Here is a 24,957-nt window from a genome sequence, read left to right as displayed (position 1 = left end):
ATGCTCTGCCTTTACTCTCTGACATACATCACAAACTGCTACATACTCCGCTATATCCTTCTTCATTCCAGTCCACCAAAAAATATCCTTCAAATCCAAATACATCTTGGTATTTCCTGGGTGAATTGAATACGGTGAGTCATGTGCCTCTTGCAAAATCAACTTCCTGATCTCCGGGTCATTGGGCACATAAACGTGGTCTTCAAACTATAGGGTGTCGTGTTCATCCTCACGAAATCCTTTAGCTTTTCCTTTGCTCAGTTTCTCCTTTATAGCGGCAATCTCTTTGTCAGCTTTCTGAGCTTCTCTGATTCTATCCATCAAGGTTGACTGAATCTCCATTGCTGCTACATAACCTCTCGGAACTATTTCCAAACATAGTTCACGAAGATTTTCGGCTAACTCCCTTGGTATTCCTCCCGTCATTAATGTATTGACATGGCTCTTGTGGCTTAATGCGTCAGCTACTACATTAGCCTTTCCGGGGTGATAATGCCATTTCATATCATAATCCTTGATAAGCTCCAACCATCTCCTTTGTCTGAGATTCGACTCCTTCTGTGTGAAAATGTAATTCAAACTCTTATGATCCGTGTACACCTCACAATGATTTCCAATGAGAAAATGTCTCCATGTCTTCAATGCATGCACTACGGCTGCTAACTCCAAATCATGCGTGGCATAATTCAACTCATGAGGCTTCAGTTGTCTTGAGGCATATGAAACAACTCTCCCTTCCTGCATAAGCACTGCTCCAAGTCCTCGACGTGAAGCATCGCAATACACCTCATAATCCTTGGTCTGGTCTGGCAAAATCAACGCTGGCGAGGTAACTAAGCGTTTCTTCAACTCTTGGAAACTAGCCTCACACTCCTCTGTCCATATGAACTTGGTATATTCTTCAACAACTCAGTCATAGGCTTCGCAATCTTTGAGAAATTCTCGATAAATCTCCAGTAGTATCCTGCGAGTCCAAGAAAACTCCAGATCTCTCCAACTGTTGTTGGGGCTTCCCACTTAGTCACGGTTTCAACTTTAGCGGGATCTACAGCTATACCTTCTCCAGATATAACATGTCCGAGGAATCCTACTTCCTTCAACCAAAACTCACATTTGCTGAACTTGGCATATAATTGATGTTCTCTGAGCTTTCCAAGTACCAAACGCAAATGCTCCTTATGTTCCTCTTCATTCTTCGAATAAACCAGGATATCATCAATGAACACTACGACGAACTTATCCAAAAACTCCATAAACACTTTGTTCATCATGTTCATAAAATAGGCAGGTGCGTTAGTCAGACCAAATGACATAACGGTATACTCATACAGCCCATACCTGGTGGTAAAAGCTGTCTTCGGAATATCCTGTTCTCGAATCTTCAACTGGTGGTATCCTGATCGCAGATCGATCTTGGAAAATATCTTACCTCCTTGCAATCGGTCAAAAAGATCATTGATCATTGGTAGCAGGTACTTGTTCTTGATCGTTACTTCATTCAATCCTCGATAATCAACAACCATCCTTAACGATCCATCTTTCTTCTCCACCAGAAGTACTGGCGATCCCCAAGGCGAAGAACTTGGGAGAATATATCCTTTATCCAGTAACTCCTTAAGTTGCTTCTTAATTTCCACCAAATCCTTTGCTGGCATCCTATATGGTCTCTTTGATATTGGACTTGTGCCTGGCAATAGCTTAATAAAAAACTCAATATCTCTATCCGGTGGCATGCCCGGTGTCGGTGTCAAAACCGGCGGATCTCGGGTAGGGGGTCCTGAACTGTGCGTCTAGGCCGGATGGTAACAGGAGGCAGGGAACACGATGCTTTACCCAGGTTCGGGCCCTCTTGATGGAGGTAAAACCCTACGTCCTGCTTGATTAATATTGATGATATGGGTAGTACAAGAGTAGATCTACCACGAGATCAAGGAGGCTAAACCCTAGAAGCTAGCCTATGGTATGATTGTTGTATATGAAGTTGATTGCCTACGGACTACAACCCTCTGGTTTATATAGACACCGGATAGGGTTAGGGTTACATAAAGTCGGTTACAATGGTAGGAGATCTTGAATATCCGCATCGCCAAGCTTGCCTTCCACGCCAAGGAAAGTCCCATCCGGACACGGGACAAAGTCTTCAATCTTGTATCTTCATAGTCCAGGAGTTCGGCTGAAGGTATAGTCCGGCTACCCGAACACCCCCTAATCCAGGACTCCCTCAGTAGCCCCTGAACCAGGCTTCAATGACGACGAGTCCGGCGCGCAAATTGTCTTCGGCATTGCAAGGCGGGTTCCTCCTCCAAGTCCTTCATAGAAGATTGTAAACACCAAGAGTGGTGTCCGGTTCTACAAAATAAGCTTCCACATATTGCCATAGAGAGAATAATATTAACACAAATCAAATCTGCTGACGTATTCCGCAGTGCGTCATCACACTATAGCCAAGTCCTTCACTCGAATCATTTTCACTTTTCCACCTCAGCGTGTTTTGTGATGAGGTTTCCTTGGCACGTCTTGTCAAAGCAGAGATCGTGTGCCCCCCTTTTACGGGATTCTCATCAATACGGACGTGGGTAACCCAATCATGCCCGTTAGCATGTTTTCTCGATTAAAGGCGAGTCCCAAACGGTTACGGGGAGGGCTCCTGGTATTCAACCTCTTATAAAGAGACCAGGGCCTTACTCCTTTTCTCCAATCCCAAAACAAGTTCGCCCGTCGCCTCAAGTTCCAACACCCTAGGCTCCAGATTCCGGGCGCCTCAGACCTTCGACAATGTCCGGTTCCGACCTTCAAGGCCGATGGATGCCCTCCACCGTCACGGAGGAGGACGTGCTAAAGTTGAGAGAGGCTAAGTTCTTGACCGCCGAAATTCCGCACAGGTTGCCTGCTCAAAGGCAGGCTATCCCCAGTCCCCAGCCCGGTGAGAGCGTAGTGTTCATGTCTCACTTCCTTTGGGGGTTAGGCTTCCCGATGGATCCCTTCGTGAGGGGGCTGCTGTTTTATTACGGGCTGGAATTTCACGACTTAGCTCCGGAGTCCATCCTCCACATTTCCTCATTCATCGTTGTGTGCAAAGCGTTCCTCCGTGTTACTCCTCACTTCGGATTATGGCTCAAGACTTTTGGAGTGGAGCCGAAGATGATCGAGGGACGGCACGCAGAGTGTGGAGGCGCTTTCATAAGTAAGAATGCTGATGCTCCATGGCCCGAGGGCTCCTATCAAGAGGAGCTCGGCTTGGGGCAACGAGAATGGTTCTATATCACCGTTCCCAGGAGCCCCAAGTGGGTGGCGCCTCCTGCCTTTCGCTCGGGTCCCCCACCACGGCTAGCGTCATGGGTCAACAAAGGATTAGATTGGGGGTTATCCAAAGACGTGCCCCTGTTGCAGGGCCGCATTAGGGATCTCTTAGAAGGAGACCTCAACCTAGTCAAGGTGACGCAGGTCATGCTGATTCGCCGAACATTACCCGGCAAACGTCGCTCCCTTCGTTTGTGGGAGTTTTAATCCAGAGGGACCACGAGCTCTCCAGCATTTTATGGGCACAACGCCCGTGGAGATGTATAAATTGTTCTTCGGATCACAAATGATGTGTCCGGATTTGACCGAGGACGCAGGCCTAAGCTGCAATTGCCCGGATACCCAAGTAAGTAACCTTGTGCCCGGACCTACTATCCATATAATCATCATAAACTTGCCCCTAAAAGAGCTGTCCTTCTAAACAGGAGTGGATAGCGAAGGCAAAGCTGATCAGGTGTCCGGCTCCCCTTCCCGAAACCAGGCCGGATCCCGTGCTTGTCAGGATGTTGAAGATAATGCCTTTGGAGGGAAGTAAGGGGAAGGACAAGGGAACTATGGCCTCCTCGAAGGAGGCTGCTCCGAAGGGAGGAACCGACAATTCCTCTCCCAAGGGGAAGAAGAGGGCCGCCTCTGATGACCCAGAGACCATGGCCCCGAAGCGGGGGAGAAAATCCTCGTCAGAGGGTCCGACGCCGGGGAGTTCCTCGGCCGAACTACTCCCTCAAAGGGATCAGCCCTCCAGCGAGCCGTAAGTAGAGAGAGGTTTTCCTTTTGAGGGATGAGAGAAATCCTTGATTTATATCTGAGAAGATTAACCGAAATTTTGCCTTGTAGCTCGGACCTCAGCCCTTCTCAGCAGAGCTCGTCTTCGGGGGATCTTCTTCCGGAGATGATGGAGAGCGGGACGCCTCCCCCTGCCGTACCGCCTAGCGAGGTGGGCGACCCTGAGGTGCCATCGCGGAGGGTTTCTCTGAATCCGGCAGGGGCGGAAGATAGCTATGTGGCCCCCCAAGGCTCTCCGCGTCCGGCCTTCGAAAGAGGCCATAGGACAAGTCCGGCACCGTCTGGTGCTCGGCCGGAGGAGCTAAAGATTCTGCTGGGGCGAGCTTCTATCTCAGAGGAGCACCGTGCATTGATGGGCATGGTGATTGAAAGGATTTCATCCGCAGAAAGCGGATTGCATGAGGCCGTCAAAAGTTTACTGACGGGTTTTGAGGTACGTTAGATAATGTACACTTTTGTCAGTTGCGCATAAGTAAGATGCACCCTGTGTAGATAGTAGCCCCTGAGACTCTACGCGCTGTCAAGAAATGACGACACGCAAAGGATCATAATCCCAGGTCTAAGATGTCGCCTTTGAATGTAGGTGACGAGGTGTCCGGAATCAAGCCGAACTGATGATGTGGCTGAACTAAAGCGGCAACTGGACGTGGCAGATGCCGACATCGCGCTTGTCAACAAGCGGCTTGATGAGGCTCAAGGTATGTAATTCTTCGGGCGGCATCAGGTAAGAGGAGCTTCATGCCAGTGTCTTACAATATGTGTGCTTGACGCAGATGGTACGGCCGCCGTGGAGAATCTTAGGGCAGAACTTGCCCGAGCTAAGGAGCAAGCCAAAAAAAGCGATGCGGCTGCCGAGAAGGCCCTTGAAGAGCTGAGAGCCGAACAGGCTGCTCACTGCCAAAGCAAAGAAGAGATGGCCGAGATGGCCGAGAACTTAAAGAGCGCTGCAGACCATTGCAAACTTCTTGAGAAAGAAGACCGGGCGAGACAGACGGACTTAGAGAAGGCCGTTGCCGATGCCAAGGACGCTCGCTTTGTGATGAGAGCTGCGAAGGAGGAGCTGCGTCAGGCCGAACAGATTGCGGCTGGAAAGCCCTTTATGCTGCGGAGGAAGTTTTGTGATCCGAAGTTTGCTCCGTTGGACCAGATGTGGAGTGTGGAGGACACCTATCTGGATTTGGCAGCAAGTGCTGCTGATGCGACCGAACACTTTCAAGATCTCAAAGATCGCGAAGTGGAAAAGCTTTTCTGGTCACAGTTCCACAATCCAGAGCGTCCACTGGTAGTGGATGATCGTTTGGCTCAATGGGCCGAACTAAATAGGTTGTCTGGACTCGCCATGAAGTACGTCATGGGTCACCTGTGGCTGGGGAGATCGGAGCCGAAGAGTTATTTCAGCTTGGTGCAGCAATTCCTTGACGCGGTGCCGCGTATAAATGCAATGAAGAGGTCAGCATGCACAGAGGGCGCTAGGATGGCTCTTGCCCGTGTTAAGACATACTGGGCAGAGATGGAGACCACCGTTGTTGCGTCCCGAGATTCAGACAAAAGCCGAGTACCCTCCGAGCACTATTTTTAGGAAGTTCTTGAAGGCGCTCGTGTAATAGAGACGCAGTGCCCGAAAGATGCTATGTTATGATAGCATATGTAATTATAAAGTAATATTTTGATAAACTGTAGTGGCCTTTTTTATACTTGAGCCTCCAAGTATTGGGAACACCTCCTGTGTGGCCATTTTAAGATATATATATATATATATATATATAGAATCTGAAAGATGGCAGTCGTTGGCTTCAGCCCCCACGCACATAGTGCAGGGGTGCTCGCAGAAGATGCATTTTCACACTTAACCCAACGTCTTGGTCCTACAAAGGAGGTGATAGCGCAGCGGGCCAGGAAACCGGACTATAATGCTTTAACACTTTGACTTAGCCATAGGAGTTTGACAATGAGACTATTTAGGTAGCTTCTTGGTGGCAACTGCGCTCGTCTGAGTTCGGGGCGTGTATGTGCCTGACCGGGAAGCGGCCCTTCGTTAAAGCGGAGGAATCCGATAGATTCCGATAGGTCATCGAGTGGCTGACCAGTCTCACGCTACATCATGACAGTCAGTTTTTGGCTTTCTCTACTGAGGTGCTCGCCTGGCCGAACTGGGGCACAATCGCAGTAGTTCTCCTGGTGCTACCTTAGCCGATAGAGCGGAACGTAAGGTAGCCGAACTCAGGAGCCGGGCAACCCAACATTTGACCAAAGACATAATTCGGAGCTGATGCATATAATGCCAAAACTCGCGACGCCGAATACTCCCTAAGGTGTTCGGTCTTTATGAGTGCGGGCGAAACAACACTCTTTATTAAAAAGGCCCCTAGTGTCCAGGTACGTGCAAAAATTCTGACGTGGCCACATGAAAAGACGCCAGCCTCCTCCTTGGTTATATCAGAAAGAAAAAAACCAGGGGATGTGTAGCAACAAGAGAGAGTAAAAAGGTTTACGCAGGGTCTTAATCTAAAAAGAATCCTTTAGGACAGGTCCCTACTGCACGTCTGCTCCTGTGTCTCCGTTGTGCCGTATCCTGGACGGGCGCCGCACGACGTTCATCTGTAAAAGAGAGGAACTGAGTTGAAAACGGGTCGTGCCGAAAAAGTTTAAAATAAGCAAAGTATAAAGTAAGATATATAAGGTTGAGCTTTATTGTCTCTTATTGTATATGCGTGGAGCCCCTAGTGCGGGGGTATATGGCTTCTAGGCCCGCATCAATGATGATTTTGCACCAAACTCGTCTATCCGCGTTCGTGGTCTTGAATGACCTATTTTGAAGTTTTTTGGCCGGTGAGGCCATTTTGCTGTGGGGCTGTCAAAGCGGCCGCACAGTCCTCCGCTTGGGGAGGCGCACTTTAGTGCTTCCCCTTCAAAGAGATGATGCCTCGTGGACCGGGCATCTTAAGCGTAAGAGATGCATAATGCGGTATTGCGTTAAAGCGAGCGAAAGCTTCACGTCCCAGTAGTGCTTGATAGCGACTTGAGAACGGGACGATATGGAAGGTCAGCTTTTCGCGGCGGAGGTTATCGGCAGAGCCGAATGTGACTGTGAGCCGGAAAAAACCCGTACAATGGGTGTCCGGACCAGGTATTACCCCTTGAAAGGAGGTTTTGCTGCGGTGGATTCTTGCTGGGTTTATCCCCATGTGCTGGATTGTATCCTGATATATCAGGTTTAGTCCACTGCAGCCGTCCATAAGGACATTTGAAAACTGGAGTCCGCCAATTATTGGATCGAGTATCAAGGCAGTCCAGCCTACATTCTTGATATTCCTAGAATAATCTAGCTGATCGAAGATGATCGGTTTTGACAACCAGTGGCAGGACCCTTTGGGGACGGGCCGTGTGGTGCGTACCTTTACGGGCGCCGCACGTTTTGTTATGTGAAGTGAGTTCACTGCTTTTACTTCTTGTGGGAAGTTCTTTTGTTTCCTGGTGCTCTGCTTTTGGGGTTCGTCCTCTTCTTCGCTTGGTGTGTCGAGCCCCTTGTGTTCGGCATTGAGTCTGCCGGATTGTTTGAAAACCCAATAGTCTCTGTGGGTATGGTTAGCAGGCTTCCCGGGAGTACTGTGTATCTGACATATCCTGTCCAGGATTTTATTTAGGTTGGATGGATCGTCCCTGTTATCCTGGGGGGTGATTTTTCCTGATTTTGTCGTGAGCCTTTGAATCCGGCATTGACTGCCGTGCTCTTCGGAATTTTGTCCTTAGTCCAGCGACGGTCCTTGTTGCATCGCGGTTTTCCGTTTCCATCCCTGGTTTCGGATGTACTTGGGTCGCTGGGGCTGCACCTTGCCAACCAGCTGTCCTCCCCTGCACAAAAGCGGGTCATGAGGCTTGTTAGTGCGGCCATTGTTCTTGGCTTTTCTTGGCCGAGGTGTCTGGCGAGCCATTCGTCTCGGACGTTATGCCTGAAAGCTGCTAAGGCTTCGGCGTCCGGACAGTCGACTATCTGATTCTTTTTAGTGAGGAATCTATTCCAGAACTGCCGAGCTGATTCTCCGGGTTGTTGAGTTATGTGACTAAGATCGTCTGCATCCGGAGGACGGACATAGGTCCCTTGAAAGTTTGCTCGGAAAGCATCCTCGAGCTCTTCCCAGCTTCCAATTGTGTTTCCTGGAAGGCTTTTAAGCCAATGCCGGGCTGGCCCTTTAAGCTTAAGGGGTAGATATTTTATGGCGTGGAGATCATCTCCTCTAGCCATGTGTATGTGGAGGATATAATCCTCGATCCAGACTCCAGGGTCTGTTGTTCCATCATATGCCTCTATGTTTACGGGTTTGAATCCCTCTGGGAATTCATAGTCCAGGACCTCATCGGTGAAACATAGGGGGTGTGCGGCGCCCCTGTATTTGGGTGTGCCGGATTCTGATGATGGCTTCATAGCGTTGCTTACGAGAGCTTGCTTTCTTGGCCCATAAATGGACCTGACTGGGCCATGATGCAAATCCTTAAGTGGGTCGCATGCCAATTTAGGTGCGGCGCCGCTTGTCGCTTTGTGGGGTCGTCTATCCGACCGTTTGGCTTTTTCATTTTTTGAATGCGAGGGCTCTAGGGCCTCTTCATCGAATTCAGGCAGTAGCTTTCTTTTCGGATAGCTTTTAGTGCGGCGACTATCGCCGTACTTATTTGTGGTATTGATTACTTTGCTCCATCTAATCCGGAGTGCGTCTTCTGCTGTTTTTAGCTTCCGCTTCTGCTTCTTTAGGCTGCTGCAGTTGCAACGAGCCTCTCGTGGAGATTCTTCTGCTCCATAGGTTTATTCGGCGTGAGGTCGTCCGGAATGCCGTTTTCGCCGGAGGAGGGATGTTCAGTTTCTCTATCCGTGTTGCCCTGTTCGGACGGTTGCTCTAAGGCCTGCTCATCGTCTACCGGCTCGTCCTGCTCTATGGCTGGGTTTTTGTTGAGGCGGGGCTTGGGTCGGCGTTTACGCCGACGCTTTGATTGCTTTCCGGGGGGTCGATCTCCCGTCCCATCCCCTTTTTCCTCGTTGTCGCTTCCTTTAGGGGTATCCACCATGTACACATCGTGAGATGAGGTGGCTGTCCAATGCCCTATGGGCGTTGGTTCGTCGGTATCTGCTGCATCGTCATGCATGCTGTCGATGTCTCCGGAGTCGAAGTTGAGCACGTCGTTTAAATTGTCGACAGTGGCTACCAAGTGGGTGGTGGGTGGGCTTTGAATTTCTTCATTGTCCATATCCCATCCTCGCTGACCGTAGTTCGGCCAGGGCTCTCCTGATAAGGAGAGAGTCTTGAGAGAGTTCAGGATATCGCCACAAGGCGAGTGCTGAAAGATGTCTGTGGCAGTGAACTCCATTATCGGCGCCCAATCGGATTCGATTGGCAGGGGCGCGGGAGGTTCGGAGTCCGGGGAGGAGTCCGGATCCTCGGAGTCACGGGTCGTGCAGAGTGCTGGGCTAGCGTTCAGCTCGATCGCTTTCGGGATCGCAGCCCCCGAGGTGACGTCCAACCGCTCATCCTCGATTGGCGCAATAGGCTCCGAGTTAGGGGTTGGAACCGATGCGTGTGCGGCCTCCAGGACACTGTCCAGAGGCAGAGCTAGATCATGCCCCTCGAGATAGTGCGGCGTGCTTGGCCGTGGCTCGAACCCGTCGAAGATCGAGTCTCCGCGGATGTTAGCCGTGTAGTTTAAGCTTCCAAACCTGACTTGATGGCCAGGGGCATAGCTTTCGATCTGCTCCAGGTGGCCGAGCGAATCGGCCCGCAGAGCGAAGCCTCCGAAGACGAAGATCTGTCCAGGGAGAAAAGTCTCACCTTGGACCGTATCGTTGGTGATGATCAAAGGAGCCATCGGGCCTAAAGGCGACGACACAGAGGAACTCTCAATGAAAGCACCAATGTCGGTGTCAAAACCGGCGGATCTCGGGTAGGGGGTATCGAACTGTGCGTCTAGGCCGGATGGTAACAGGAGGCAGGGAACACGATGTTTTACCCAGGTTCGGGCCCTCTTGATGGAGGTAAAACCCTACGTCCTGCTTGATTAATATTGATGATATGGGTAGTACAAGAGTAGATCTACCACGAGATCAAGGAGGCTAAACCCTAGAAGCTAGCCTATGGTATGATTGTTGTATATGAAGTTGATTGCCTACGGACTACAACCCTCCGGTTTATATAGACACCGGATAGGGTTAGGGTTACATAAAGTCGGTTACAATGGTAGGAGATCTTGAATATCCGCATCGCCAAGCTTGCCTTCCACGCCAAGGAAAGTCCCATCCGGACACGGGACGAAGTCTTCAATCTTGTATCTTCATAGTCCAGGAGTCCGGCTGAAGGTATAGTCCAGCTACCCGAACACCCCCTAATCCAGGACTCCCTCACCTGGCAACTCCTCTGGAAATACATCGGGAAATATCTTACCACTGGTACTTCCTCCTGCACAACTCCTGTTAGGCAATTTACTTGAGTCCTCTTTGGCACATGCCGGGATACATACTTCATCCTTCTCCCTTCTGGTGTGGTAAGCAAAATTGACTTGCTAGCACACTCAATATTCCCTTCATACTTTGATATCCAATCCATGCCTAATATCACATCCAATCCTTGAGATTCCAATACTATTAGGTCTGAGGGAAAAACATAGTTACCAATCCTTAATGGTAACCGGTCACACCATAGACTAGCCACACACTCTGCTCCGGGCGATGTTACTAACATGGGTGACCTAAGGGCTTGGGTTGATAGGTTATACTTATCCACAAATCCCCTTGAGATGTATGAATGCGATGCGCCAGTATCAAAAAGAATGAGTGTAGTAAATGACTTAACCAAAAACTTACCTATTACTGCATCGGGCTAAGCTACAACCTCCTCCACGCTAACGTGGTTCACTTGTCCCCTGTTAAAAGGGTTCGGCTTCTTCCCAGAACTTCCATTGCCATTTTGGCCTTCAGGACATTCATTGGCATAATGTCCGGTCTTCTGACACTTAAAGCAAGTGACTTGGCTCAGGTCCTTCTTGGCTGGGGTTGATGGGTTGGTGCGATTCTGGCCGTTGCTTCCTCCATTACCATTCCCATTCTTGGTGCCATTGTGATTGTGCGAGCTACCTCCTCCATGGGTATGCTAAAAATGTCCTCCTGGTCTAGGGGTAAAACATGGCTTCTGCTGAGCTCTTGAATTGTACTTTCCTTGTCCATACTTCCTCTTGCGATTCTCAATTTGCTGCTGCTTCCCTTCAATCATAAGAGCATGATCTACCAACTCCTGGTAGTTGTTGAAGGTTGCTACCATCAACTGCATGCTCAACTCATCATTTAGTCCTTCCATAAACTTCTCCTGCTTAGTTGCATCCGTAGCGACGTCATCTGGGGCATAACGTGCTAGCTTACTAAATTCCTCCACATACTGGCCAACTGTCCGTCCTCCTTGGCGCAAGTTGCGAAACTCACGCTTCTTCATGGCCATAGCTCCTGCTGAAAAATGGGCAGTACGAAAAGCCTGCTGAAACTGGTCCCATGTGATAGTGTCGACTGGGAAAGTGGCTGTGAAATTCCCCCACCATGATGCTGCGGGTCCTTCTAACTAATGTGCGGCAAACTTCACCTTCTCCGCATCCGTGCATCCTGCTGTGGTCAACTCCCTAGCTATCTTGCGGAGCCAATCATCTTCTACTAACGACTCGGTGCTACTGGAAAACACCGGCGGATTCAGCCTAAGAAAACGGGCTAAGTGATCAACATGTGGTGGTGGTGGTGGGTTGTTGTTGTTGTTCCCCTGATTCTGATTCTGGACTAGCAACTGCATCAATGTGTTTTGCTGCTGGATCAACCGGGTGAGCTCCGATGGGAAGGCAAATCCGGGGTCACGTCTCGGAGGCATCTGAGGGATGAGATGTAAGAATAGAGGGGGTCTAAAGAGAAAACACTACCCATATGCACATGAGGCAAAAGAAAACAATTCACTTCAATCAATCTAACAAGGGCATACAATCGATCTAACTATCGCAAAAGTGCTCGGACTACTATATTTACATGGTGGACTACTACTACTGATGAGGTGGTCTACTAGAAATATTCTTCAGTTGCAGACTCCATGATATCTGCTCCAGCTTCATCAACATAGTCATCATCGCTACTATCTGCTTTCGAGTCGGTGCCGTCGATGATGATGTAATCTTCCGGGCTAATTTCCTTGGGTTCTTCGTCTTCATCTACTGGCGTAGGGCCTCCCATAAATATTCCAATCTTCTTAATCAGGTCGTCATTCTTCTTCACCAATACTTCAATTTCCTCTTCATAATCTTCATGTGTAGCCCTGAGTTCTTCCTCCAGTTCCTTGATTCTTGTCTTAGCCTTCTTCAGATCTATCATGTCGGCGCACATCTGGTTCTCCTGTCGTCGAATGTGCTGATTTAGCTCCTGGATAAAAGCTGCGATTGACCTATCCTTCCTGGTGCTGATCATCTCCCAGTGCTCATCTCGGCGCCCACAAATCTGGTAGATAGTATCCTTGAGATCATTGTGGTAGACTTCTCCAATACGTCCCATGGCGATGTGAGTTGCCATGCTCTTTCCTAGACTCCAAGCTGGTGCATCAAAACAAAACTCTATGGGATCAGTGACTGGCATGAACGTCCTTCCTGGTACTTGAATTTGAATCATCCAGTGCTCTTCTTCAGGTAAAGTGGCGTTGTAGGTTCCCGTGAAGCTTGGTACTCCTATATTCAAGTATCTAGTGACTTCCTTCAAGTGGCGTCCAAAGGGTGTATCTTCATCCGGTTGTGTGAACTTGTTCCTTGCATACGCCATCCTAAAGAGTAGAAAAGATGAGAGGTCAGAAGAGAAGATAGTGAATAGTGATCTAGGTCTTTAGCTTAGTGGTCGTGTCCTACAGTCAACCTGGCTCTGATACCATCTCTGTAGCGACCAGACCTCAAACAGTCTGATCTCTGTCCTCCGGTGTCATCCCTGGATCAGTAATGCTGACACCACACAGTACTCGGAGGATTTATAGCAGAGTAGCAATCACACACTTATTACATCGAGTGTCTCAAAAGAGAACTTATTACAATAAATATGGCTTAAGGCCATCTAATAACTATAACAGCGGAAGGCCTGGAAGATAAGTGAGTCCATCAACTCCAACGACATCACTGAGTATAGGACCACGACCTAAAAACTCCTTAATCGTCGTCTGAAAAGTCTGCAACATTAACGTTGCAGCCCGAAACGGGTCAGCACATGGAATATGCTGGCAAGGTAACACATAGAGAATAATGGAATGAAACAGCTATACTATATGCATATTTGGCTGGTGGAAAGGCTCTATGGTTACTGTTTTGCGTAAAGCCAATTTTTCCCTACTTCAAAGGAATAAATTTAATTACTATCATGGTGGTTGTTAAACATTGAGAATGGTTGACAGCATTCTCAATCCCAATTAAGCATCATCATTAAACATAACCCAACAAAATTTATTTAGAGTAACATGTTGAGATTCACATGAAAATCCAGGTACTAGATACTCAAGATGTCCATAATCGGGGACACGGCTAACCATGATTAGTTTATTACACTCTGCAGAGGTTTGCGCACTTTTCCCCACAAGACTCGATCACCTCCGTTTGGTTTCTCGCACTACATGGTGTTCGAGAAGACGGATGACTAAGACATAGTGTTTCAGAAGCGCTAGCACCTTACGATGGGTAGACCGTACCACCTACATCCCCTACATCTGCTAGTCTACCACTGTAAGAGTTCACACGACTTAGTCAACTATGCTAGAGCCCATAATAGCTTGTGGCTGCACACGGAAGTTTCTAGTATGAATAGTCTCATGATCCCTTTGAGCCTGGGTGGCGGTCCACAGAAAACAGGCAAGTCCTGGAATACCCAGGTGCCTCAATCCACCCAGATGTGTGTTTAAGTTGCCACCTTAGATAAACCATTAATTAAAAATCTCACATCTGTCATGGATTTCACTCACCCAATCCACGTCTACTAGCATAGCATGGCATAATAAGCAAACGTAGAAGTAACTCCCAAAGGTTTGATAATAAAAAGGTAATAGGTACTACCTCATCTACTTGCCATCCCACAATTTAATTAGATCCTAATCATGCAATGTGTGAGGATTGATCTAATGCAATAAAACTGGGTAGTAGAAAAGGTATGATCAAAGTGTTACTTGCCTTGCTGATGATCCGCGAAACCTAACGATTCGAAGTAACAGGCGGCGCACTCCGGGTATTCTATCGCAGACAAACAAACAAGCATACAATAAGTACTCATCTAATGCACAGATAAAACTCAAATAAGAGATCTAACCAGAAAGTTCAACTTAAGAACTCCGGTTGGCAAAAAGAATCAAATCGAACGAAGCAACGAAAACCAAACGGCGAAAGAAAACAACTTCATTCTAGTAATCTGGATCTAGGGCAAATTTAAGTTGGTTAAACGGATAGAGGGTTTCGAGATGAAACTCTAGGCGCTTGAATCGCCTGATTCCGATAAACGAGCGAAAAGTTAAACTAAAACGAAAATCGGATCAGGAATCGCGATCAGAAAAATCGCGGATTTAATCCGAGAAAAAAAACGACGAACGCCGATTTTTTTCTCTTTTTTTCGGCACGGAAATCGAGGCGCGACGAACCTCGGGCGGCGGGATAGTCGGCGGCGGCGGCGGCGGCTCCGGCAGCGCGCGCGGATCGAGGCGGGGCTGATGGGCTGGGGCGGCGCTATTTAAAGGCTGCCCCCGGGCGGTGTCCCGCTCGGGTACGGCCCGAAGTCGGTTCGTTTTTTTAATTATTCCCCTTGGAAGAAAAATAAAAAGAAATACTAAACGGACTCCAAAAATTCCGAAATAAATTTTCACGGGCTTCTAAAATCAAGCTGCACAAGGTGAACATTTATTTGGACCCTAAATGCAATTTTGAAAAACACACATTTTTCCTAAATTCAAATAAAACACCGAAAAACTCTGAAATAAAATCTTATTTGATTTTATAATTAAATCCTCAATATTTCTTTATTTTGGGAAAGTCATGTTATTCCCTCTCTCATATTTTTGTAATAGAAATAATTGATGATAAAATAAATAAAATCAAATGATCCTATTCTCAAAATTTGAGAAAACTCAAATATGAAAATAACGAAATCCCCAACTCTCTCTGTGGGTCATTGAGTTGCGTAGAATTTCTAGGATCAACCAAAATGCAAAATAAAATATGATATGCAATGATGATCTAATGTATAACATTCCAAATTGAAAATTTGGGATGTTACATCAATCTTCACCTTCGGACCATTCCGGAACTCCTCGTGACGTCCGAGGTCTCATTCGGGACTCCGAACAACATTCGGTAACCGCGTACATACTTTCCCTATAACCCTAGCGTCATCGAACCTGAAGTGTGTAGACCCTACGGGCTTGGGAATCATGCAGACATGACCGAGACATCTCTCTGGTCAATAACCAACAACGGGATCTGGATACCCATGTTGGCTCCCACATGTTCCACGATGATCTCATCGGATGAACCACGATGTCAAGGATTCAGTCAATCCCGTATACAAGTCCCTTTGTCTACCGGTATAGTACTTGCCCGAGATTCGATCGTCGGTATCCCGATAACTTGTTCAATCTCGTTACTGGCAAGTCTCTTTACTCGTTCCATAACACATCATCCCGTGATCAACTCCTTGGTCACATTGTGCACATTATGATGATGTCCTACCGAGTGGGCCCAGAGATACCTCTCCATTTACACGGAGTGACAAATCCCAGTCTCGATTCGTGCCAACCCAACAGACACTTTCGGAGATACTCGTAGTGCACCTTTATAGCCACCTAGTTACGTTGTGACGTTTGGTACACCCAAAGCATTCCTACGGTATCCGGGAGTTGCACAATCTCATGGTCTAAGGAAATGATACTTGACATTAGAAAAGCTTTAGCAGACGAACTATACGATCTTGTGCTAGGCTTAGGATTGGGTCTTGTCCATCACATCATTCTCCTAATGATGTGATCCCGTTATCAATGACATCCAATGTCCATGGTCAGGAAACCATGACCATCTATTGATCAATGAGCTAGTCAACTAGAGGCTTACTAGGGACATGCTGTGGTCTATGTATTCACACATGTATTATGGTTTCCGGTTAATAAATTATAGCATGAACAATAGACAATTATCATGAACAAGGAAATACAATAATAACCATTTTATTATTGCCTCTAGGGCATATTTCCAACAGTCTGGACATCGGAATGCCCATTCCTTTCAACGTTTCTGCATATAGTATGTTCAGGCCACTGCCACCGTCCATCAGGACCTTTGTCAGTCGAGTGCCTTCGACCACCAGGTCGACCACCAGTGCTTTCCTCCCAGGGGTGGCAATGTGCGCTGGATGATCAGACTGGTCGAATGTAATGGCAGTCTGTGACCACTTCAAGCAACTGGGTGTCACCGGAGCGACCATGTTCACTTCCCTGTTGATGACTTCCAATCGACTTTTGCTCTCAACGTCAGCAAAAATCATCAGAGTGGAATTCACGTGGGGAGAACCATCATCATCCTCTCTCTCATCCTCAGGCTTGTCTGCCTCCTTCTCCTTTTCCTTGGGCTGTTTCTCTCGGAACTGCTGGATTAGGAGCCGACACTGCCGAGTGGTGTGCTTCGGGTAAATGAAGTTACCTTCTTCATCTTTTTTGGTGTGGATATGGCATGGCAGATCCAACACGTCATTTCCATCTTGATCTTTTACTTTCTTGGGGTTCCACGGCCCTTTGGGCTTCCCCTTGAAGTTTCCTTGAACCACAGCCAAGGCTTCACCCGGAGCAGCTGGCTTGGCCTTGCACTTCTGTTTCGGACCGGAGTTTCCTCCTCCGGCTTCGTGGGCGACTGCTTTGTGCTTGCCACTCCGGAGTCGCTCTTCTTCTTCAGCATTGGCATAGTTGGTGGCAATTTCCATCATCCGAGCCAGAGTCATATTTCCTGTCTGGCTGAATTTCATATTCAACTCCCGATACCTGACTCCTTCCTTAAAGGCAAAAATTGCCTGATGATCTGACACATCTTCTACCGTGTGGTGTAGGGTGATCCATCTCTGGATATAATCCCTCAAAGTTTCATTCGGTTTCTGAACACAACACTGTAATTCTGTCAAACCTGCCGGCCGTTTGCAAGTGCCCTCGAATGTTCTGACAAACACTCGGGCGAGATCTTCCCAAGTATAGATTCTGCCAGGCGCTAACTGATTCAGCCATGCTCTAGCCGAACCCTCCAACATCAGAGGAAGGTGTTTCATGGCCACTTCATCATTGCCGCCACCAATCTGGATAGCCACTTGGTAGTCTTCAAGCCAAGTGTCAGGCTTGGACTCTCCGTGAACTTGCTAACTCCAGACGCCAACCTGAAGTTGGGGGGAATCACCGCAGCTCTGATAGCTCTGCTGAAGCACTCTGGACCAGAGACATGCACCCTGTTGCTGGTTTGCGGATCTCTGTCATGGCCCTCTCGGTGAGCTCTGTTTCTGTCGACCAAGCCCTGCACGAGAATAGATCTCGCATCAAAGCCTGGCTCCCTGGGGTCGACTGGAATACCTCTTCCGACACTGTTAGGGCGTCTGTCTTCATGTGGCCGAGGCACGTATGACCCACTCCTTGGAGGAGGCATGGGCACTCGACGGCGATCATCGCGATCGGCACGGCGATCATACCGCTCTACCGCTCTCGGTTTCTGTATTGATCACGCCGATCTCCACGTCCCTCACGCCTCGGGGGCGATCTCGGGCTATGGGCCGACTGAACTGTGTCTGCGACCACGGATCTGCTATGGATCCTATTCCGCGACTGAGACACGACCGTATTCTGCTCTCCCGCTGCCCGGAGCAAGGCTCTGATCTGCACCAGACCTCGGCCAGCTTCTGATTGGGAAGGTTGGATCGACTCTGCTATCCGGGCAGCAGCTGCTAGATTCTGGATCGGTGTTCGGTATACCTGAGTCGGAGGTGGAAAAAGATCTCGTCGACTGGACTCAGGAGCACATTGTCGAGCGCGATCGTCGAGTGCGCGCTGGAGGTTTTCCAGTCGAGTGCGCTCAGCCAGGTTGGCCAAGCGCACCTGCTCCAATGCCTGGGCCTCAGGGGTTTCTCCAACTATAGGAGTATGCAATGCATCCATGTTCCGGCGGCGAAGTTCCTCCCTCTGTTGCAAGGAAAGGGGTTCGGGGCGGTACTCCTTGTGAACGCGTGACGGATTGCCGTTCCCGTCGCCTCCGTCTTCTCGGTTGAAGCCAGGAGGGCTGCGTGGTCCGTTGACCATCAAAACTTCCACCGCCGGGTCGCTGCTGTCGCACTTGGATGCGGTCTCTACGGAGCCAGTCGACATACCGAACAGGCCGTAGAGAGTTTCATCGGGCTCGATGGCCGCGACTTGAGGGGTGGCCGACTGGCGGGCCACCGCAAGCTTCACCCACCGCTGAAGCCTCGACCGACCGGTGCGTTTGCTCCGGCGGGTCGCAGGGAGGGGGAAAGCTGCTGGAGTCGACTGGTACTGGGTCGACGGTTGCCGCAGGAGGACGCCGCGGACGCACGCGCGAAAGTGCGTCGCCCCACAAGCGGGGAGCGCGTCGGCGTCGAGTGGTGCCTCCTAAAGCCAAGCGGAGTCGTCGGCGACAAACACGAGCGCACCGAGACGGATCTCGCGGCCCTCAGCCGAACCTCCGCCTGGAACCATGATGAAGGGGATAGGAAAAATTGCAACTTCTCCAACAAGTCGCTAAGACACCTGCCCCATGGTGGGCGCCAACTGTCGTGGTTCTAAGACTGACAGTAGAATAGGGGGGGGGTAAGGAATGTAAAGGCAAGATCCTAGCTATGGAGGACTTGTACACACGAGTTTACGAGTTCAGGCCCTTCTCGGAGGAAGTAACAGCCCTACGTCTCGGAGCCCAGAGGCGGTCGACTGAATATATGTGTGTGGATTACAGAAAGTACGAACCCTTGTCCCAGAGGAGGGGGTGGCTTATATAGAGTGCGCCAGGACCCCAGCTCCCCTCCGTTACACAAGGTTCAATGCTCATAAAGGAGGGGCGTTACTGGTAACGCCTGCAGTAAAGTGTTGTAAATGCCCATAAAGCTATGGTTTAAGTCCTGACCATTGCAGAGTGGAGGGTTTCTCATCTTTTGGTGGTCGAGTGTCTTCAAGGTGGTCGAGTGAGCACATCTTCACGGTCGAGTGGATGATGGTTTCTCTTCGACTACTTCCGATTCTTTGTAGAGATGTCCTTGGGGAGGGTATGTTGGACAGATCCATGACCCTACCCTAAATACATAGCTTCATCAGCCACTGCACATAATACCCTTAGTTTAGCGTTGTACTTTAAACCACATCCAGTCATTAGCAGCATTGGCAAGCAAAGCAATGTTCGAGCGGTAGGTCTTGTCTTCGAATCCATCCAGCGCTACTTCTTTATTATTATTATGATTATTATTATTATCATTATTATTATTATTATTATTATCATTATTATTATTATTATTATTATTATTACATTCAATCTGCCAATGGGCCAGCCTGTTTGCGCGAACCCTGCGCGAAAGCTGATCTGCTTGACGCTAACGAGCATCGAGCTCTCCCGAATTAGTACCACCTCGCATATGTTTTAAATTCAAACTGAAAGCGTAAATTCACAAGAAGAAAGCGTATTGTGACGGTGAATCCAAGGAGTCAATCCGTGCTTTATTATTAAAGATAGATTATGAAGTTTGAAGCTTCCAGGTAAAACAAAAAATACCGATGATAGTTTTTGCATAACGCTATTTCATGTTTATGTGTTCTTGTAAATCGTCATATTGAGAACAATTCATAATGCACAATATACAAGGGGGTTGCAGAAGATACAAGTCGTGTACTATTCATGTATGTTAGAGCAACGCAAGACTCCAAACGGATGTTAGTTTTGTCCATTTGGGTTGGACAATAGGGCGACATTCGACCGTTTTTCTGGATGCGCCGACTGTGCACTCGACGCACAGATGCATTTGGCCCGCCACGGCCGCTGGAGCCCTTTGTATTAACTATACACATTATAAAATACTTTTGACAACCAAATAAATAAAGCATTGCAAATAGTTTTACAAGTAAAATTGTTTCACATAAAAAACACAATCAAATAGTTTTACAACGCAATCAAAATTGTCTTCGATAGATGGAAAGAAACTGAACTGATGCATCTACTGGTTGCCAGTGTGATTCCACATGTGCTCAACCAAGTCATCTTGGAGCTGCATGTGAGTATGTCAATCATGCACTTCATGATGGAGTTGGACAAACTGTTCAAACGTTGCCAGTTCTTGATGCTCAGACTCAACATTTTTCACCTTGAGAATTAAACGCTTGGTCATAAATGATGTCATCACACTTATCCTCTGTGATCATGTTATGCATGATCACACAAGCAGTCGTCACCTCCCAAAGCTTATCAGTGCTCCATATCAGTGTAGGGTTTAGAACGATACCCCATCGAGATTGAAGCATACCAAAAGCGCGCCCCACATCCTTCCTAACACTCTCTTGCATTTGGGCAAATCTCTATCTCTTCTATCCTTGCAGATTGGTTATTGTCTTCACAAGAGTTGACCATTGAGGATAGATACTATAAGCTAGGTAGTATCCCTTATTGTAATGGTGGCCATTGATCTCAAAGTTCACCTCTGGAGAGTGGCACTCTACAAGCCTTGCGAACACTGGAGAACCCTGAAGCACGTCGATATCATTGTGAGAACCAGCCATGCCGAAGAAAGAATGGCATATCCAAAGATTTTGTGAAGCCACCGCTTCTAGTATGACAGTGGCACCATTCACATGCCCCTTGTACTGCCTCTGCCAAGAAAATGGACAGTTCATCCACTTCCAGTGCATACAATTTACGATGCTAAGCATGCCCAAGAAGCCCCTATCGGCATTGATTGCATCAACCTTTCTGTATTAGTGGCAGTTGGCTCTCTCAGGTACTCAGGGCCAAACACTGCCACCACGGCCTTGCTGAACTGTACATTGATAGGAGACATGTGGACTCACTCATACGTACGTACTAATCCACAAGATTGCTCGGAATTCCATATGCAAGCATGAGAATAGACGCAGTGCATTTCTGGTAAGAGGAGAAGCCATGCTTGCCAAGGGCATCCTCTATGCACTCAAAGTATGGGTCATATGCTACCACTCCCTCCCGAATACAATTGAACACATGTCTCACCATGCGGAAGCGGCGACAGAATTGATGTGGTTTGAAGAGCGTGGCATTCTCAAAGTAATCGACATAGAGCAGGGCGTGGCCACTCTTCCTATTGCGGTTCAAGGCCGGAGAATGACCCGGGATTGATCCTTGGAAGACGTAGAACGGGGGGCTGCCCTTGGAGGATTCTGGGTGGTCGCGGCCACACTTCATCTCAGGCTCGGCCGCTAGCACAGTCGGGCCCTTGCGCTTCACGTCCTTGGCCTTGGCCTTCTTGTCTTCAGGATCGGCCTCCGGGAGCTCAAGGAGGGAGAGACGACATTCCTTAGCCCTCGCCCATCTGGCTGCCATGTTGAACATCTTTAGGGTCGAGCATAGGTCCTTGTGTATGGCGAGTTCTTCCTTCATCTTGACATCCTGGACGCCGTCAGTGAACGCTGAAATGATGGCCTCGTCCGACGCCTTGGGGATCTTGAGGCGAACGTTGGTGAAGCATTGTATGTATTTGTGCAAGGTCTGCCTTAGCTGCTGCTTGATGCGCTGCAGGTCACCTGTAGGGGCATGGTCGCAAGTACCCTGGAAGTTGGCGATGAAGCGCTCACGCAGCTCATCCCCGGAGGAGATCGATCCCACAAGGAGCTTCAGGAGACACGGGTGCATGACCTTCTCATAGCCGTTTGCCGCCTCGATGCTTAGCTCGTAGAGTCGGAGGAACTCGATAGGGTCGGGGGTGCCATCGTAGCGTGGAGGCAGATCCGGCTTGAACTTGCCGGGCCAAACGATGTGGCATAGCTCCGGAGTGAACGCACGAAATCCTTCTACGCTTAGAGGGGCCTGTCGCAGAGGGGGAACCTGGTCTTGACGCTCGCGCGCCGCAGCCTTTGCCGGCACGCGGTCTTGACGTGGCGGTGCTGGGAGCGCATGCGCCTCTCCTTGATGCCGCTGCACCACCTGGCAGCTTTCTTTGTCGCGCACTGGTGCCCTGCGCCGTGGGTTGTGCTGGGGGACAACATCGCGCCAAAGAGGAGGAGGTGGTGCACCGTGGGCCACGTCATCCGCCTGAGACGGTAGGGGAGGCAGCGAGCAAGACGACGCAGGAGCCTCTCCAGCGGCGCTGACGAGCTTGGCGATGCGGCCCAGCCAATCCTCGTAGAGGTCGTTGGACAGACAATAGTGCAGAAGCTCACGCGCCATGAGCAGTGCAGCCTGCGCATTCGCCAGCCCACGACCAAGATGGGAAGATGACACCGTGGACGGAGTGGGAGAAGGGGTCGCAGTGCGGCCGTCGTGACGCACGGACGGAGGCAGCGACTAGTCCTGCTGCTCATGAGCAGCGGGGTCGGTGGCGGCGTTAGCCACTGGGGAGGCAGAGCGACAAGGGGCGTTGTTGCCCACAGGCACCGTCTGGGCGACGTGAGCAGCCTGGCGCTCGGCTCGAACATGGCAAGCATCGGCCATGGGAATGACGGAATGGCAGTGGAACGAACGGTGGAAGAGAGGCTTCGACACGCCCCTACCTGGCACGCCAAATGTCGGATTCAGGGCTCTGCAGACCCAAGAAAGGTTTGAACTCTGGGGCGTGTGCGAAGAACTCAACCTCTCCAGCCAACCAGTTCGTCGCCCCCATGGCCTAGCTCAATGAACAAGAAAGGAAAGGGACACGGCAGTTTACCTAGGTCCGGGCCACCTTGCGGTCTAAGACCCTACTCCTGCTTTCGGGTGGATTAGCCTCGCGAGGGGCTGAGAATGAACTAGTACAGAGTAAGAACAACCTTAGGAGGTTTGTTCTTGTGTGGGTGAAAGCTAGTGAGGGTTTGGATTCGGTCTCCCCCTCTACGGTGGTGGCTAAGCTATATTTATAGTGGCCTCGGTCCTCCTCCTCCAAACAAAGGCGGGAAGGGATCCCACAGTGGCCAATTTTGAAGGGGAACAAGTAGTACATCTTATCCTGATGAAAGGTGGTCTTCATCTGCAGATCTTCTGGTCATGATGCTGTGGTGGGCTCGGCGATGACATTCGTCCTACCATCCTGGCGGTCTTGGTCTCAGTGCACGGGAATGGAAACCTTTGGCTGATTCCTCGGGACCCTGCGCCTGCTCTTGCCTTGTTAGCACCAAATAGGAAACCTGCTGCTCTGCGCCCGCTGGCGCCCGCCTGGCCTTGGTCGTCATGGCTTGTATCACCTCAACCTCACGAGGTGGGCTCCTGCATAGGAATCTCCGCTCCTCGGGAGCCAGCCCGGGGAGGCCGCTCCCTCCGGAGGTCTTAGTGTAGTCTGCCTCACGAGGCTTGCCCCCCTGCGAGGGTCTTGTCTTGCCAGTGCTGAAGATGGGCCGTACCAGGCCGTCCATGAAGCCACGCCATGGGCCGCATGCAGGCAAGTCTGGGTACCCTGGTTCCTAGAACACCAACACCCTCTTCTGGTATACAAGTCATTTTGACCTAGAAAAAAAAGGAGAGGACTTTCGGGATGAAGCGCCACCGTCTCAAGGCAGAACTTGGGCAAGAGCACTTTTGCCCTCCGGCGGAGTGATTCTACCAGGGGAACTTCCCTCCCGGAGGAGGAAATCATCATCATCATCATCATCATCATCACCAACAACTCTCCCATCTTGGGGAGGGCAATCTCCATCAACATCTTCAACAACACCATCTCCTCTCAAACCCTAGTTCATCTCTTGTGTTCAATCTTTGTACCAAAACTATAGATTGGTGCTTGTGGGTGACTGGTAGTGTTGATTACAACGTATAGTTGATTACTATATGGTTTATTCGGTGGAAGGTTATGTGTTCAGATCCATTATACTATTTAATACCCCTCTAATCATGAGCATGATTATCATTTGTGAGTAGTTATTTTTGTTCTTGAGGTCACGGGAGAAATCTTGTTGCAAGTTATCATGTTAACTTGATATGTGTTCAATATTTTGATGATATGTATGTTGTGATTCTCTTAGTGATGTCATGTGAACATCGACTACATGACACTTCACCATATTTGGGCCTAAGGGAATGCATTGTGGATTAATTATTAGATGATGGGTTGCAAAAGTGACAGAATCTTAAACTCTGGTTTATGCGCTATTCCGTAAGGGACTGGTTTGAATCCAAAAGTTCAATGCTATGGTTAGAATTTTATCTTAATACTTTTCTCGTAGTTGCGGATGCTTGCGAGGGGGTTAATCATAAGTATGAGGTTTGTTCAAGTAAGAACAACACCTAAGCACCGGTCCACCCACATATCAAGTTATCAAAGTAGCGAACACAAATCAAACCAACATGATGAAAGTGACTAGATGAAACTCCCGTGTACCCTCAAGATGCTTTGCTTATCATAAGGGATCGTTTTGGCCTGTCCTTTGCCTCAAAAGGATTGGGCTACCTTGCTGCACTTTTGTTACTATTATCGTTACTTGCTCGTTACAAATTATCTTGCTATCAAACTACTCATTACTTATAATTTTAGTGCTTGCAGAGGATACCTTGCGAAAAACCACTTGTCATTTCCTTCTTCTCCTCATTGGGTTCGACACTCTTACTTATCGAAAGGACTACGATTGATCCCATATACTTGTGGCTCATCATCCACCATCGCAGGTGCTTGCTCTAAGTTGACATTGTGAT

Source organism: Triticum urartu, chromosome 5A (genome assembly GCF_056163025.1).
Source record: "Triticum urartu cultivar PI428250 chromosome 5A, HENAU_Tu73, whole genome shotgun sequence".
NCBI lineage: Eukaryota > Viridiplantae > Streptophyta > Magnoliopsida > Poales > Poaceae > Triticum > Triticum urartu.
This window is presented reverse-complemented; position numbering follows the sequence as displayed.